The sequence below is a fragment of the Schistocerca serialis genome, chromosome 2 (genome assembly GCF_023864345.2).
Source record: "Schistocerca serialis cubense isolate TAMUIC-IGC-003099 chromosome 2, iqSchSeri2.2, whole genome shotgun sequence".
In the NCBI taxonomy this organism is placed as follows: Eukaryota; Metazoa; Arthropoda; class Insecta; order Orthoptera; family Acrididae; genus Schistocerca; species Schistocerca serialis.
In genome coordinates, this window is record NC_064639.1 from 1,115,882,004 (window position 1) to 1,115,899,098 (window position 17,095).

The window sequence follows — 17,095 nt, forward strand, 5'->3', positions numbered from 1 at the left end:
TGTGGAATATGATGTTCATGTCGTCAATTTGGTCGTCAGTCCACAGACTGAATTGATGCGATTCTCTGGCGAAGTCTGTCACATGCAAGGGTCTGCATCTCTGCATAACTATTGCAACTCTACCCAACACACATTCCAATCTGCCTACTGGGGTCAATTCTTGACCCTCCCCCCCTCTGGCGTAGATTTATAAAAACATGTATTATGCTCAAGAATTATGACTTTTTTGGAGAACGATGATCTCTTGTATAAAAATCAAGTAGGATTGCGCCAACAGTTATCTTGCGAGACTCAGCTTTCTCTGTTCCTCCATTAGACCCATAGCGCTGTAAACAACGGCGCTCAGGTTGATGCCGTGTTCCGTGACTTCAGGAAGGCATTTGAGACCGTCCTGCACTGCCGTCTTGTTTAAAAAAAAAAAAAAAAAAAAAAGAGCTTGACGACCGGATTCAAACTTTCTTGCAGACGGAACTTAACACGTCGCTCTTAACTGAAAAAATCGACAAATTTAAAGTTAATTTCTGGAGTATTCCAAGGAAGTGTGATTTGACCGTTACTGTTTACAATATATCTGAATGATATAGCACAAAGCGTCGGAAGCTCTTTAAGACTGTTCGCGGATAACGTCAGTAAAAAAGTATCAGCGCCAGAAGACAGTAATATCTTGCAAAATGACCTGCGCAGGATTGAGAAGGTGGAGGTTCTGGCAGTTAACCCTGATCGTAAACAATTACATGGTCATTGTAAAATCAGTATACATTTTGTACATAAAAAATTTTATTAACCAATATGTAATGGCACTGCAACGTAAGTTACAATAGGACATAATTTCAGTACATTTCAATGTGACCACCATGCATGTCTAGGCACACCCCCCAGCGCTCCACTGTACACCGAAAAACCTGCCCAAGCATATATGGTGAAATCTCAGCAGCTGCGGTTCGAATCTGCTGTGTTAAGTGTTCAGTGCTGCGGATCTTCACCTGGTAAACCTTAGACTTGATAAACCCCCATGCCTAAGGGTGTGAAGTCAGGAGAGCGGGGTGCCCACATCCGTGGAGAGGCACGACCAATCCATCTGCCGGGAAAAGCTTGATTCAGATAATCCCGAACAACGAGGGCAAAATGGGGTAGTGCACCATCCTGTTACAATAGAACAGTATCCAAAATGCCATCAGATATCAACTGGGGCTCCAAAAACTGCTCCAGCATATCTAGGTATGTGGTTCCAATAACGGTTTGCTCTGCGAAGAAGGGTCCATACACTGTTGACCTCGTTATCCCTAACCACACATTCACTTTTGCTGTGTCCCGTTGGCACTCCTGCAGCACACTTGGCTGTTCGTCTGCCCAGATCCTGCAGTTGTGTCTGTACACATGTCCACAGGTATGAAATGTAGCTTCATCACTGAAGAAGACATTTTGCATCAAATTATCGTTTTTCACAACTTGTAGCAGGTCATGACACATAGTTTGTCTGGCTGCGTGGTTCTCCTCTTCAAGCATATGTACGACCTGGATATGGCTCGCACGTTTGTGCAGCTTGTAACGAAGAACTCTCCATACAGTGGTTGGAGGAATACCTAGCTCCCTACTAAGTCTACTGGCAGATGCGGAAGGGCTACGTGTGGTCGCGTCTTGCACACTTTGCATGGTGTCTGGCGTTATGGCCGGCCTCCCTGGTGGTTCTTCATCTGCAGCACTACCAGTTCGCTGGAATTTATTGACGAGGGTCTTGATAGCAAGCCTGGTGGGGCCTGTTTTCCGGAATCGACGGGCAAAGTCTGTCCGCAACAGTTCATACGTCATTCGACGAAGACGAGCAGAAACAACAGCGATTCGTTTTTCTTTGGTTAGCATTCTTTCGTAGTACCTGCAAGAAACAAATATTCCGTTACTATATCACTGAAATGTATAGTGACTTTAGATTCACCCTCTATAACACATTGCGCTTACAGAGGAAAAGAAATCCACCACCTTACCACTAAAATATTGATGGCAAATTTCTGGAAGCAGTATATACCATAGAATACGTAGGAGTAACTATCCAAAGCGGCCTTGAGTGGAATGACCACATAAAACCAATATTAGGAAAAGCAGACGTCAGACTGCGATTAATGACAACAATCTTAAGTAACTGTGACTCGACCAGGAAAGACGTAGCTAATAAGGCGTTTGTTCTACCTATTCTTGAGTATTGTTCTTCAGTCTACGGCCATTACCAAGTTGGACTGACAGAAGAGCGGCGCGTTTCGTAACGGGATCGTTCAGTCGGCGCGAGAGCGCTACACGGCTGCTCGACAGAGTCCAGGGTCAGACGCTACAAGAAAGATGTTGTGCATCACGGAGAGATTTGCACTGAAATTTCGAGAGTACTTTATGCGAAGAGTCGGAGAACATATTACTTCCCACATGCATCTCGCGAAATGCCCACGATGAAAAACTTAGAGGACATTAGAGATAACACTGAGGCTTAACCGACAATCATTGTTTCCACGAGTCATTCGCAAGTGGAACACGAAAGCTGAATCAGCTGATGGTAACAGAAGTACCCTTCGCCACATCACGTGACGTGGATGGGGCGGATTGACGCTGATGTAAATGTGATACGTTCCCCCCTCCCCCTCGCCCTCCCATTCACCCCCCCCCCCCCCACATACATCTCCCTAACCAAATTGCTGTTTATTGTTGCTCATAATGTATCGTACCAACCAGCTCCTTCTTTTACTCAATTTAATCCCAAATTTCTTCTCTCCTCAGTTCGCTTCACTACTAGCCATTTAACATTCATTATTCTTCCTCTAAACATCAGGCTGTATAATCCTTTATTCTGTTTGCGACTGTAATGTTTATCGTCCATGTTTCGCTTCCGAGTAAATTCACGATCAACTTCACGAAAATTTCCTTGCACTTTACTTTATGTCCGATATTAACGTTTTACTATTTCTCAGAAACAATTTTCTTGCTATTTCTAGTCTCCCTTTTACATCATCTCAGTTGAATTACAGTCCAAACATCGAAACTCTTCCAGTGCTTTTAGTGTACGATATGCTAGTCTATGTCTCTTAGCATCAGCTGCATTATTTTGCTATTCTACATTACCTTGTTTCACTTATGTTGGGTTTCATCTTATACCCTTATTTCAGTGCACTGTCAATGATCTTCGAAGGCTTTTGCCATTTCTGACAGAATTAGAATGCCTTTACTGTCCGCGGCGTCTCCAGACATATTTTGGGCATGGACTCTCATTGGATGGAGTAGAGTCGTCGTCAGTGGTTAGTCCAGCTGCGAACTGAAAGACGATGTGTCTGGAGTCGCCCCGAACGACGGTGGGCTAGCAACCCGACTGCCGCCGCAGTACGGACCGAGCAACAGAACTGATGGCGTGAGGTGCCATTTCATTTCGTATCAGGATGCACTTGGTTGTCGTCACTGGTATACTTATTGCACAGTGGTTCGTCGACGACATTCTACTCCCCATTTTGTTGCCCTTCATTGCAAAGTCATCCTAAGTTTACATTTCAGCGAAATAATGCTCTCCATCACACGGCGAGAGTTTCTACTGCTGCTATTCGTGCTTGCCAAACCCTGCCTACACCAGTAAGGTCACCGTATCTCTCCCCAATTGAGAACGGTTGGCGCACTAGGGGCAGGTCCTTCGAACCAGCACCTGATTTTTACGAGCTAACACGCCAATTGGACAAGATTCGGCATGATATTTCTTAGGAGGGCACTCAACAACGCTACAGTCATTGCCAAGCCGAATAACTGCTTGCATGAGGACCAGAGGTGGACCAACGCTTAATTCACTTGCTAAATTAGTCACATTTCCTCTCGAATAACTACCCATTTCTTAAGAAACTGTAATCGTTTGTATGTCTGTACATGTACATCACATCTACCGATTTCCGTCTGATTCGAATAATTATTCAGTTATTTCAATTCTTGTGTGAAGTATATTTGCGATAAAGGAAATCTGTTCCCAGAAATTTGTGCCATACTGAACTTTTCTTTCTCCGAAATTATTAGAGAACGATTTCAATTGGGGATAAAACTCCGTGTATGCGTTTCGCAGATGCACAGTTTTGTTAATATCACGTCTTACAATTCTCATTTAATAGCAAATATACATTTATCCGGTCAGTAACTATCTGCTTTCGACAGCATATCCTTAAAATTCTACTGCTACAGGGATCTAATTTAAAACTAAATTAAGTACGCTAGATACCAATTACATAATGGTAATGAACGTTCCGGTTCTAGAAAGTATGTCATAATAGCTGTTCCATCAAATAAGATTTCGTTCTCCATGTTCTATTCAAAAGTTGCAGATGAACTATAATTCTCGTTAAAGATATATTCTTCTTGTCTAAAAACGACTAAAACAACATATGACGGATTTGCGGTAACTATTGGCTGTTTAGTACGTATAATGCAAGTCCTTCTGAAGCCTTGTATGTTTGTAACACAGTGTATATTTTCTTTGTAGTGATATCTTTAGGGATATTGTTCCTATGTTACACATCATCATCTAGGAAAACACGACTCCGTTACTTTAAAATATTGTTTCGAATGCTGAGACGGTGTTACATGCGTATTAGCAATAACAGATAGATTGAAAAAAACTCATTTCAAATGGTCCACTTAGAGCTCTTGTTCCAGCGGGACGTTGGGCTGCATTACCAATTAGCGCCATGTGATGATTATGAAAAGTGGCAGATTTAACTTTAGTTCTATGCAGTATATTTAAACCCCAATAAAATTACAAATTAGGGAACTAAAGCTATCGTGGGTATCAGGATCATTTAAAGAAGAACAAATAATTCTCTTGAAATTGAATTTTGCAGTTACGTAATTTAAACGGGACTCTGTTTCTTAAATTTACAGTACGGGTTGTTTAGTGAAATTTTCCGCACTTGGTTTTATTTACCTATCACCTACAGGTGGCTTCTTCCAGCGTTGCTCAGCAATACGTGCGCGTATTGTCGGAATGTAGAGCACCAAGTGTTCTCAGTGCTGAGTCTGCCACCTGTTGACCGACTGCTGAACTGCTGCATCGAAAATGTCAGTAGATGGCACAAGCAGGGGTTTCATCAGCTCCGGCGTCATGTTTTCCTACGCAGCACGTTTGAATGAATGAAACTGTATTTTAGTATTATTTGCGTTGAATGAGGTTTCAATTTTGATAGGCTTGCAATCGCTATCATATTTTGTAGGTGATGAGCATCGAGAGAATTATTTTTATGCCTTCTTGATCCTCACGACTCACTTTTCATACTCCGACTACGTTTTCTGAACTACAGACGGTGGGAAGTGTATGTTAAAGAGCTTTAGTAGTATGTAGACCCCCATGAATAATACCATCAATAACATAACGACACATGCACATCGAAATTAACACATCAGGAACCATTCCTTACACTGAGTTCACATAGAGTCTGCACACCATTATAAGAAGCTCTTTTCTCTATTTAATCACTTCCTCTTTCATAGCCTTGTTTGCAAAAACGTTTTGTTGTACATACGAATAATTCTGTACATTTTCTAATAAACTGATGAAAATTAGCCCATTTGATTTAGATATTAACACCATCAATACCTTACATGGAACTAGTTGCCACGTTTTTCCTATATATTGCAGGTATAATCAGAGACAATTCTGATTATTGTTCCGTCTCAGTTGTACAGTTTTTAATTATACTGCATGTTTCGATCACTCTGGTTCATCTTCAGATCCAAAACGAAGTGAAACTAAATATGTACCATCTAATATTTTACAATAAGTCGAAAAGGGAAGAACTGTATGCAAATGTAGAATGTATCTAAGTAGTTGCTTCGGCAACCTGTCTTGTCTGCTCCGAACTTCTTATCAGAGTATTGTGTTTTGCAACTGCGGTCAGTGTTTGAAATAGGTATGTGTTGGTGAACGGGGGAGGGGGGAGAGGGGGAAGGGGAAATGGAGTGAGGTTGATTCGGAGAGGGGAAAGGAAGCAGGGAGGGGATGTCAGGGAAGCCAAGAGTTTAATAAGGGAGGACGTGCTAAAATCATAGAATCAAATTATCTAAAACTTCTATTTGAAACATTAGTAGCATAGAAAATTTGATATGTAAAATGTGAACGGCATAAAAAAGTGAAATTATAAGATGGAGCGAGAGGGAATTGAGAGTGGGAAAAGAAGCCAAGGGGGGGAGGGGGGGGGGGGGGGAGGGAGGGATAGTGGCATGGATACTATGGGTTTGACAAGGTACAGTCTTACACTGAATTTGAAAAACGTCGCCAGCCGGAGTGGCTGTGCGGTTCTAGGCGCTACAGTCGTGTGTGATGTCCTTAGGTTAGTTAGGTTTAATTAGTTCTAAGTTCTCGGCGACTGATGACCTCAAAAGTTAAGTCGCATAGTGCTCAGATCCATTTGAACCTTTTTATTTAAAAAACGTCGAAATGTAAAAACAACTCTCAACGTACCAGAATGCAAGTACAAAACTGTAAACAGGGAACGAAATACTGGAAATAAAGTAGCGATATCTCAATTTGTATCTGAAAGTATTCAGTGCGTGAAACTTTAAAAGTATAAAGTTGTAAGTTATTATTATGAAAGTATAAAACTAATATTGTATGAAGATTTTTTTGTTAAAACACTAAACGTATAGGACTAGAACTATGGATGTATAGGTATGAAGGACCTAGCGATCGTAAAAGGAGAGAAGTGGTGTTATGTAGAAGAACTAGAACTGTATGAAGTATCATTAAATATTATGTGTTGTGAACACTGAACGTATAAATCCGTAAAAATTATGAAACAATGAATTATAAAAGTGAAAATGCGGAGAAGCTCTGAAGAACTGTACTCAAGGACTGAACGTTTCACGTCAGTTGCACGGAAGAGACGATTGAAATCCTACCGACATTTAGCAAGAGTGGACGCCTCCAGAATGACCAAGAACATCTTCCATATCATCAAAGAAACTCTCCAAATTGCGGCACGCTGGCTAACAGAAACCCAAAATGTCCTGACGGAACTCAGTATTGACTCACTAGAAACCACACGGACTGCGTACAGACAGAAAATCAACTCTCATACGTCCACAACCAAAACCCCGATGGAAAAGAATCTGAAATTGAAAAACGCATGGACAGAAGAAAGAAGACAGGCCTATAGTGAAAGGATGAGGAAGTTTTGGGAAGAAAAGAAGAACAAGAAAGCTAAGAAGACCAGTGCTAATTAACGGTTCCGCGTGCCCCTTAGAGGGCGAAATGAATAAATAATAATAAATATAAAAGTGAAACTATGTGCTTAATCTAAAGTTATACGGATCAGGATGTTACAATTATGGTTAATTGCGTTTGCTTCTGCTTGGTGGTGTACGCCGCGCAGTTTTGCAGTATGTACGAAAGCCAGTCTGCACGCCGACCCGCTACTAGTACATATGAGGATGGCATCTGTTCTTTCTGACATGTCATATAGTTAAGGCTGACCGGCAGTTGACCTTCTTGTTCAGCGCTGGATCCACACGCATTGCCCGAACTCGTGTGGGACTCTGTAAGATTGTCTGCCGCGAGTAATGAGTGTAATGGGCAGAGGCAATACGAATGTAGTATGTGGACATGAAGTTGGGAATGTGGGTCTCACGGGGAGCGTGCAGGGGATAAATCCCTACAGTCGCACTATCCTCTGCGTCCTCGGTGGCTCAGATGGATAGAGCGTCTGCCTTGTAAGCAGGAGTTCCGGGGTTCGAATCCGGGTCGGGGCACACGTTTTCAACTGTCCCCGTTGATGTATATCAACTCCTGTCGACAGCTTACGGTCTTGATTTAATTATCATTTCATGCTGCCTGGATGGTGTGTGCCCCGACGCGTTGCCGCTGTCTCTTCTGGGTGAGTGCGCCTGTTGATCTCACTAGGGTGCACTAGGGTGAGGTGGACTGTTGGAAGAGGCTTTCAAAGTACCTAGAAAATGCACTGTTAATGTAATAGTTCTACTGATTTGATGTGTTGCCAGGCTCTTGCAGGCGGTATGTAAAAATTCACTTCCTTCTAACACTGCCAGCAGATGTCCCTTAGGATCACTGTACAGCACTTCCAACTGCTTATCAATAGTTCCCACAGCATGCTTAAATGTTAAACAGTGCTCACCAAACGCTGTTTTATTACTATGATTTGAAGCGTGCTCTTTGAAGAGTATTTCGAACGTCCTCCCTAATAGCACACATTCTCTTCGCTGTGTCATTAACATGGCGTTGATCTCTTTTAATCCTTTCCTAGGCGGTGGGAATCATACACTCACTGGCACGACAATCGCAACACTTCAATTTCTTTCAAAAATGGCGGCCGCTGTGGCCGAGCGGTTCTAGGCGCTTCAGTCCGGAACCGCGCAGCTGCTACGCTCGCAAGTTCGAATCCTGCCTCGGGCATCGATGTGTGTGATGTCCTTAGGTTAGCTACGTTTAAGTAGTTCTACGTCTAGGGGACTGGTGACCTCAGATGTCCCATAGTGCTTAGAGCCATTTGAAACATTTTTTTCTTTCAGAATCTAAAATTTGTTTAAAATTTGTAACACTAGTCCACTATCTTATGCGGGAATATTGTGGTATGGCCCCATCTAAGTAAACAACGATGGAAAAAGGAAGACTATTATGAACAAATTTAACAAATTAAGCCCGAGATGCCCACTTCAAGGAAAATTGAGTAAGCTCATAAAGATAACGTTTTAATATTATACACTTCACACTTTACCTCATAGACCTCGGAGAAGATCTTGGAGACCTCAGTTCACGTCTTCAAAATCGTGTATTGCCACGTCTTTCACCAATGACGGCATTCATCTGTTCAGGTATGCTCCTAATTAATGCGGTAATGTCCTGTTGATGAATCATGTCACATGCTTCCAGGAGGGCGTTCCTTAGGTCCTCTAAGGTTCCGTGGATTGTGCTGATGGGCTCTTCTCCCTAGCCGGTCCCAAACGTACTCTATAGGATTCACCTGAGGGCTTCGAGCAGGTCAACCCTAGAGCATGAATCGCTGTTCCACCCAAGAACAATGTTCTCGCAACATGTCGGCGTGCATTGTCTTGCATAGTGTAAAATCGTCACCAATAAAGGAGCGGATGGCACAAAATGCTCCAAAAGGATTTCCTCCACATACCAATGTGCGGGAGGACTCTCATGCTCCACAAAGGCCAAATCCGTCCTTGCAGCTGTATTGATTATTGCTCACATCATCAGAGAACCAAACTGAAAAGGCGTTCTGGATGAGCCCCTCTCTCTTTGGTCAAGTGATCGGAGGCCAAATCGCGACTGATCAGTGAACACAACTTGATCCCATTGTTGTACTGTCCAGCCAAGATGTTCCCTTGCGAAACGTAGTCGAGATGTGCAGTGCTCGCTGGTGAGTTTCAGCTGTTCAGGACTGATGAATCACTTCTTCCAGTCTTCTTCGAAGGGTTCTCTCACTAATATTGACTTCTTGAACCTGGTGGAGTCGATTCCTCGACTTGCGCCATAGGATTGTGGGGTTTCGGGTTCGGCTAAATAGATCAGGTGTCCACTACACACCGGAGGCGGCTACACAGGTAGCAGGGGCTGTGTGGCGTGGACTGGGTGGTTTTTTAGGTTAGACAGTCTCGGGAAAGATCGAAAAGAGCTCCAGGCTCAGAGGGTACAGGGCAAAGAAACGACGAGAATAGACCAAGCAACAGTCCGTATTGTAGTTGTAATTTATTGTGGCTGTGTTGGAAAGTACCAGAGCTTCAAGCGCTGATGGAAAGCATTGAAGCTGAAATCGTTATAGGAACAGAAAGCTGCCTAAAGCCGGAGATAAATTCTGCCGAAATTCTTACAGAGGCGCAAACTGTGTTCAGAAAGGATAGATTAAATGAAGTAGGTGGTATTGTGTTTGTGTCTGTTGGTAGTAGTTTATCTTGTAGTGAAGTTGAAATAGATATTTCCTGCGAATTACTATGCGTAGAGGTTTACTCAACAGCCGTAGCAAAATACTAATTCTCTCCTTCTACCGACCCTCCCCCCCCCCCCCCCCGACCTAGTTGATATAATAGCTGAACGGTTCAAAGAAAACTTGAATCTCATTACAAAATAGTACCCCACTCATACAGTTATAGCTGGTGAAGACTCCCAACTACCCTCTATTTGTTAGCGAAAATACATGTTCAAAGACGGTGGTAGACAGAAAACATATTCCGAAATTGTATTAAATGCTTTCTCTGAGAATTACTTTGAACAATTAGTTCAAGAGCCCACACGAATTCTAAATGGTTGCGAAAACACACTTGACCTCTTAGCCACAAATAATCCTGATCTAATACCGTCATAACGGATGCAGGGATTAGTAAACACAAGGTCACTGTAGTGAGGCTCAAAACCATATCAACCAAAAACACTAAAAATAAACGCAAAATATTTCTATTTAAAACTGCAGATAAAAATTCCCTTGATGCCTTCCTAAGAGAGAGTCTCCATTCCTTCTAAGCTAATTATGTAAGTGTAGACCAGACATGGCTCAAATTCAAAGATACAGTACCGACAGCAATAGATAGATTCATACCGCATAAGTTAATAGGAGACGGGACTGATCCACCGTGGTACAAAAAACACTTCAGAACACTGTTTCAGAAGCAACGGAAAAACCATACCAAATTCAGAAGAACACAAAATCCCCAAGACTGGCTAAGTTTTACGGAAGCTCGAAATTTAGTGCGGACGTCAATGAGAGATGCATCTAATAGTTTCCATTATGAAACATTGTCTCAAAATATGGTAGAGAACCCAAAGACATTCTGGTCGTATGTAAAGCACACCAGTGGCAAAAAACAGTCAATACCGTTACTGCGCGATAGCGATAGAAATGTTACCGATGATGGTGCCACTAAAGTGCAGTTACTAAATACAGTTTTCCACAATTACTTCACGAAAGGAGACGAAGTAAATATTCCAGAATTCGAAACCAGAACAGCTGTTATCATGAGTGACATAAAAGCACATATCTGAGGTGTCGCGAAACAACTCAAATCACTTAAAGAAAGGTACGTCTTCCGGTCCCGATGGTATAGCAATCAGGTTCCTTTCAGAGTATGCAGACACAATAGCGCCTTTCTTAGTAATCACATACAACCGATCACTTGACGAAAGGTCTGTTCCTGAAGACTGAAAAGTAGCACTGCTCACACCAATATTCAAGAAAGGAAATAGGAGTACCCATTTAGTTACAGACCCATATCACTGACCTCAATTTACAGTAGGAGTTTGGAGTATATAATGCACTCGAGCATTTTGAATCTCCAATAAGAAAATGATTTATTGATACATAACCAACACGGATTCAGAAAATATCGTTCTTGTGCAACACACCATCACAGAACCAAACTGAAAAGGCGTCCTGGCTGAGACCCTCTCTCTTTGGTCTCGTGATCGGAGGCCATTCCCATGACGTAACGAGTGCTGTCGACAAGGGATCTCAGGTCGATTCGATATTCCTAGGTTTTCAGAATCCTTTTGATACCGTTCCTCACAAGCGACTATTAATCAAATTGCGTGCTTGTGGAGTATCGTCTCAGTTGCGTGACTGGACCCGTGATTTCCTCTCAGAGAGGTCACAGTTCGTAATGATAGACGGCAAATCATCGAGTAGAACAGAAGTGATATCTGGCGCTCCGCAAGGTAGTGTCATAGGCCCTCTGCTGCTCCTCATTTATATAAATGATCTAGGTGATAATCTGAGCAGCTCCCTTAGATTGTTTGCAGATGACGCTGTAATTTACCGTCTAGTAAAATCATCAGACGATCAATTCCAATTACAAAATGATCTTGAGAGACTTTCTGTATGGTGCGAAAAGTGACAATTGGCACTAAACAAAGAAAAGTGTGAGGTCATCCACATGGGTGCTAAAAGAAATCCGATAAATTTTGGGTATACGATAAATCGCACAAATCTAGGGGCTGTCAATTCCACTAAATTCCTAGGAATTACAATTAAGAGCAACTTAAATTGTAACGACGATATAGATAATATTGTGGGGAAGGCGAAAAAAGGCTTCACTTTGTTGGCAGAACACGTAATAGATGCGACACCCCCACTAAAGAGACAGCCTACAATACACTTGTCCGTCCTCTGCTGGAATATTGCTGGGTGGTTTGGGATCCTTACCAGGTAGGACTGACGGAGGACATCGAAAAAGTAAAGAAGGGCAGCTCGTTTCGCGCTATCGCGCAATAGGGGTGAGAATGTCACTGATATGATACGCGAGTTGGGGTGGCAGTCACTGAACCAAAGGCGGTTTTCTCTGCGATCAGATCTATTTACGAAATTTCAATCATCAACTTTCTCATCCAAATGCGAAAATGTTTTGTTGACACCCACCTACGTTGGGAGAAATGATCCTCATAATAAAATAAGAGAAATCAGAGCTCGAACGGAAAGATTTAGGTGTTCCTTTTTCCCACGCGCATTCGAGAGTGGAATTCTAGAGAATTAGTATGAAAATGGTTCGATAAACCCTCTGCCAGGCACTTAAGTGTGAACTGCAGAGTAACCATGCAGATGTAGGTGTAGATGTAGATGTAGATTTCGTGCTACAGTATGGGTGGTATGACAGTTGCGGAGAACTAGAAGTTGCAAAAAGCGGTCATCTCTCTCCGATGTTGCTTATCTCGGGCCCGTTCCTGGTCTCCTTGCAAAGCGTCCAGTTTCCCTGTGCCTTCGTACGGTTCTGGAAATATTGGAAGGTGTAATCCTCCACACAACGGTAACGAAGCGCATGCTGCGCCCATCTTCCACCAAAACCAAAAGCCTTCGCTGCTTGTACAGGGCTTAAAGGCATGTGTACCCCAGAAAGCTGATTACGACTGATGTGTTGGCAGAAGAGCCAACACCAGGTTGCTAGAGGAGGCCGAAATGCACGCGTTTATTTACACGCAGACTGGCGTGAGGTCTGGAACAGGTCAGAGAAATAAGACTAGCAAAACAGGAGGTACTGGTAGAATACTTAACTTTAATCCACAATCGGTGAACATTGGTCTGACGGTACAGGCATCACAATATATATATATATATATATATATATATATATATATATATATATATATATATATATAGCAAAGGATTATGGCGCCTTGCTAGGTCGTAGCAAATGACGTAGCTGAAGGCTATGCTAACTATCGTCTCGGCCAATGAGAGCGTATTTGTCAGAGTAGCATCGCTAGCAAAGTCGGCTGTACAACTGGGGCGAGTGCTAGTAAGTCTCTCTAGACCTGCCGTGTGGTGGCGCTCGGTCTGCAATTACTGACAGTGGCGACACGTGGGTCCGACGTATACTAATGGACCGCGGCCGATTTAAAAGCTACCACCTAGCAAGTGTGATGTCTGGCGGTGACACCACAACGACAATCACAGAAAGATCCTACAAATACTTCTAATTGAAAGAGGAACTGTTCAGTATACGACAATAATCGCTACAGAAGTGGGAAAACTTTGTTTGCTCACATTCAGTGATGTGTTTTCCAGGTTTGTGCGTGACACAACAATTGAGGCTAGTGCAATAAACCATCAATACTTCATCATTTACTAGCAAAGCAACGCCAGTAACATACACCGTCTATAAAACTTGGTTGAAGTGCTTCACTTTGATTAAATACATAATTACACAATGACTACACATCATTTATTTCATGCTACGTTTTTCGTACCGGTCCGTTTGTTTACCGCCCCCCTTAAAAATAATGAAAAAGCATTTCCTGGGTGCCGATTTCCCAGGATCGTGATGTGCTGCTGCCTGAGCCTCCCTTGTGAACTTATTGCCCCAGCCATTTTTTGTTTCTCGCCTATTGTTCTGTTTGTTGCAGCGTTGTGTACTGTTATGTTGCCAGTTATTTGTTTTCCAACTAGATCTAGTTTTTTTTAAAGGCCATCTGGTTGGAAAATTTAAGAACTGGTTGCTAGTGAAAAATTTAGCACAGTATTTTTAAAATATCATATGGCTGAATTCTAGTCCTTTTAATATTATGTTCTCCGATAAGTTTAGTTTGTCCATTCTACTTCATTTCAGTATGCTCAACAGGTTATAAAAGAAATTACATTCTTGCAACTGCTTATACTAGAAAATCTGTTAAGAAACATAGGGCCACTCTACAGTCATAAAGATGGAAAGTTAGTTCCTTTTACTGATGACAAATATATTGTAATCACAACCAAAAAACAAAAATGACCTGAGGAAATTGTAAATAATGTCTTTCAGAAAATTATTTAGTGGTGCTCTGCAAATGGACTCTCACTCAATTTTGAGAAATCACTACATAGAATTCTATGCAATTCTGTAACGGCAGAATTTTCAAAATCTATGTGTGTGCACTGATGAGAAATTGAATTGGAAGATACACATTGACGATGTGCTGAAACGGTTGAATTCAGCTACATACACTACTAAGGTTATTGCAATGTTTGGCGACAAACATATCAGTAAACTATCCTATGCCTATTTTCATCCGTTGCTTTCATATGGTATCATATTTAGGGATTGTTCATCATTAAGAGGAAAAGTATTCACTGCACAAAAGGATGTAATCAGAATAATCGCTGGAGCCCAGCCAAACTTACCTTGCAGACATTTATTTAAGGAACTCGGGATATTCATAGAATTTTCGCAATACATATATTCACTTATGAAATTTGTTATTAATACCCATCACAGTTCAAAAATAACTGTGAGGTGCATAGCTACTACACTAGAAAAAGGATGAAATTTACTGTTCTGGGTTAAATCTGACTTTGGCACAGAAAGGAGTGAATTATGCTGCCACAAAAATCTTTAATCATTTGCCAAATAGCGTTAAAAGTCTCGCATATAGACTACCAACACTTAAAAACATATTAAAAGAATTTCTGACTGTCAGCTCCTTCTATTCAACAGATGAATTTTTGATACAGTAACCGCAAAAAAATTAATTATGCTGTGTAAGGAAGCATATGGTAAACTGATACGTTCCATGTCATTACGAAGTGTGGTATTCATGAACTATGGCACAGTCATTAATGCAATGTAATTTTACCCATTCTTCACAAAGAGTATAATAATACCAATGTAAAAATCAATTCTTCTTCTCTCCACAATAAATCTTCCATTAACCCATAAACAACTCCCAAAAATCTCCATTGTTTGCTGTTTACTGCTACTAAACTAAAAGTCGACTGCTCACATCTAACACCAAAGCACAACTGTCTGTATCCTCTGTTCCCTTCACGGTCAACAAATAAATCTGGCCCGCATTTTTGCAGAACAGTGACCACCTCTAACTCATCACTGTCACAGAAATGCTTTACTAGACTGATAAGATGCGTCTTTTACTGAAGCCTGACGTCTGGTGAGGTAAGATGGTGGGGTCAACAAGTTCGTGTATGGTACTACAACGATTTTATAAAACCGAATGACGTTGTAACCGTTATGAGGTTATTTGATCAAATTCAGCAGTTGATCAAATATTTGTGTACTAGTTGAGGTTAACACATACATTACAGAATCGTGGTGTGAGAAGAACATCAAGTTACATGTACACACCTTTAAAGCAGACTGTAGTTTTCATGAGAAGACTCAACTGAATAAAGACACGTGTTATCATCGACAAATAGCACATTCTGCTTGTAGGAGCACTTTCATGACGATCACACTGTTCGAAGAAAAGCCGAAGTTGATCAATACTGGTGAAGGGCAAAACATTAAGCTACATCTGTTAATACTAGATTTATGAAACCCCCTAAAATGTACATAAAGTATTTAATCACTGCTGGTATTGCGGGTAAGGCAAACTGTAATGTAATTATTTACGATTACATACAGCACATTAACATAAATACATAAGACGCATCTAGTACATTCTGTCTCCTGTACGAGAAATTAAAATCAAACACGATGTATGTATTATCCATTTTGTCAAAACTATAAAGGTAATGTAGTTATATCAGTTTATCCCCATTTCAGCTGTTTAAATCTCCTTTGCGCTCGCCGCCATATTACTATACTAAAGTACAGCGATGATATTGTATGCGGCATTGCCAGTCTAGTAACGTACATCTGTGATCACTTTGCAGCATAGCTTCTCTGCCGAGGCTGAGGCACGCATGTCTCAGCAATGAAACCTTAATAGCGTGATTCCAGACATCCAAAACAAGAAAAATTCCTACAAAAATTTACACACACACCTTTCATTATCCCTTGGGCTCTTCGGTCAGAATTTTGCAGGATGAGATTTGTTAATTGCAAACTAGATTGCAAAAGTCGATAACGAAGCTAAAGCACATATTACATGAGCAGAAATAATGAAATGATAAAATTAATAGCATAAAAAGATAACATGATTTTCAATATTTGCGAATTTTTTCTATTGTCGCGCACAAGTGTACTAATTGTCCTTGACTATTTGCCTTACATCATTGTGCACAGGCGCATGAAATGTCCCATAATTATCTGCTTGCTCAAAGCATCGGTAAAAAATCTATCGTGGTAATACTATTCATGGTGACTGATTGATAGTTTCACTCTGCACAAAGCATGTGAGTCCGCTAGTTAAGAAATTTGTCTTGCCACGAAGCTGCAGATAAAAACTTCACTGAAATGTCACATTTATTTACACCATTGTGGAAATTTTTACCATTGTTGAATCATATTTGTTCGGTGACAATCGTCGTTACTTGAGTGTGGTCAGTACACCACTAAAGAAAACTCGTCGAAGTGTGACTTAAAGTAAACATGTTTTGTGGAGACTCAGTGCTAACCTCTTCATCTCAGAGTAGCACTTGCAACCTACGTCCTCAATTATTTGCTTGACGTATTCCAGTCTCTGTCTTCCTCTACAGTTTTTGCCCTCTACAGCTCCCTCTAGTACCATGGAAGTCATTCCCCCATGTCTTAGCAGATGTCCTATCATCCTGTCCCTTCTCCTGATCAGTGTTTTCCACATATTCCTTTCCTCTCCGATTCTGCGTAGAACCTCCTCATTCCTTACCTTATCAGCCCACCTAATTTTCAACATTCGTCTATAGCACCACATCTCAAATGCTTCGATTCTCTTCTGTTTCGGTTTTCCCACAGTCCATGT